The sequence below is a fragment of the Meles meles genome, chromosome 18, assembly GCF_922984935.1.
Source record: "Meles meles chromosome 18, mMelMel3.1 paternal haplotype, whole genome shotgun sequence".
Classification (NCBI taxonomy): Eukaryota; Metazoa; Chordata; class Mammalia; order Carnivora; family Mustelidae; genus Meles; species Meles meles.
In genome coordinates this window covers 19,447,607-19,449,679 of record NC_060083.1, presented here as the reverse complement: position 1 = coordinate 19,449,679, position 2,073 = coordinate 19,447,607, and positions in this window count along the sequence as shown.

The following is a 2,073-nucleotide window of genomic DNA, read 5'->3' as shown; positions in this document are numbered from 1 at the left end:
GAAGACAAACCGATCAATAAAATATAATCTAATATAAGTGTGTCTCTCAGCTGTCACTGTGTTTCCAGGTGGCATGTCACAGTTTCTTCGCCAGTCCACCTGGGCTGGGCTCCAGATGGGCTCCAAAAAGCCTACCACAGAAGGCTTGCCTCCATTCCTGGAAACCTGGTGGTGGTGGGTGGGGTGGGGGGTCTCAGTGCCTCCCTTGTCCACACCTGGTTGAGTTTCTTAGACCCTTTACCTGGATCTAGGTTTCCCCAATGTAGCAAAACAAAAAGCAAACAATGATAACCAAAACAGAATGCCCGAGTTAAATTTGAAATTTGGATAGACCACAAATAAATTTTACTATACATATGTCCCAAATATTGCATGGGTCACACTTGAATTAAAAAAAGATGTGTTGTTTGGGGAGCATGGGTGGCTGAGTTGGTTAAGTGTCTCTCTTTTTTTTCCTTTTAGATTTATTTATTTATTTGGGGTGGTGGGGAGGGACAGAGGAAGAGGGAGAGAGAGAATCTCAAGTAGATTCTGTGCTGACCAGAAGCTTGATCCCACAACCCCACGATTATAACCTGACCCGAAATCAAGAGTTAGATGCTTAACTGACTGAGTCACCCAGGCATCCCCACAGATAAATTTAATTGAGCAAAGTTTTTCTTGGACATCCCCCTGGCTATCGGAGCCTGCCTCCTGAGAATGAACTGAGCTCACTCTATATCCTGCCCCTTCCTGCCCTCCCCCTCCCCCAAGTTCAGTTCTCTATCCCAGGTCTGCCTTATCCACGAAGAGTTTCGTGCTGCAAAATTATTTCTCAGAAACGAAATGAAGTTCTCCGTCCCCTCCTTCTAACTGATCTCATCTAGGTATGAGGGAGAAGGATTGAGCAAATTGACACCAATGTAAGAGAATTCTTATCAACTTAACTCAATCGCCAGTTGGGAGAATTGGGGGGCAGTGTAAGACGGGAATGAAAAAAGTGCAGGCGATGTGGGAGGGATATTCTGAGCGAATGAAGCTGGCTAGCATGACCCAGAGATCATAAACTGAGCTGAAATCAAGAGTTGGACGCTCAGTTGACGGAGCCACCCAGGAGCTCCAAGAGTCAGATTCTTGATTTCAGTTCAGGGTTATGAGAGTGAGCCCTGCATTGGGCTCTACTCTGAGAGTGGAGCCTGCATGGGATTCTCTCCCTCCTTTTCCGTCGGTCAAAAAACCCCCCGCCGCCACCACTTGTGTGTGCATTCTCTCTCTCTCCTTCTCTCCAAAAAACAAAAACAAAAACAATGATGTGTTGTGTACCTGAAACTCAAATTTAGCTAGGCATCCTATATATATATACATTTTTAAGGCATCCTATATTTTATCCTGCAACCTTATCTGGGTCTGTTGTGGTGTACCCCAGGCTTGTTTGGGGGTGGTCCTGGGGACGTTTGTTTTCTGTGGCTCTGGTCACAGAGGGTGACCACAGTGGAGATTGCTAACACACTAGCAGAACCCAAGGGGTGGTTCATCTTGAGTGGAGACTCAGTCTTGGGCTTCAGCTGGACTCTTACCCTGCTCTCCAGTGCCCTCTAGTGCCAGGAAATTCAAGTGCTGGTGGCCGTCCCAGCTTGATAAGGATTTTACCCCTGGTGCTGCGGACCATTGCTGGGAGGCTGGAGGATTGGGTGGAGAGTAGGGATGGCTTCCGGCAGCGGCAGCAGCGCACTGCACTTCTCTGCCTTCCTCAATATGTGGGGAGCTCAGAAGGAGGCAGCACTGTTTTCCATTAATCTCGCCCTCAGTGTCTCAGGTCCCTTGGGACGGGGGGACTGGGTGTGAAGGAGGAAGGTGGGCAGTCTCAGGGTTCCTGTGGATGTGGTAGCAAGAGAAGCAACCAAGGGGATGACTGAGAGGCTGAGCCCTGAGTTGAGATGGTAGGTTCTTCTAGAAAGGGCTCAGAGAACCTCGCAGTTCTCTGATTGAGGCATGGCTGGTGCTTCCCCAGGAGGAGAGATGACTGTGATGTCGACCGCCCCTCCCCACCGAGCAGCCATCTCCAAATCCACCAAATCCACTCAGCAAAAGCAG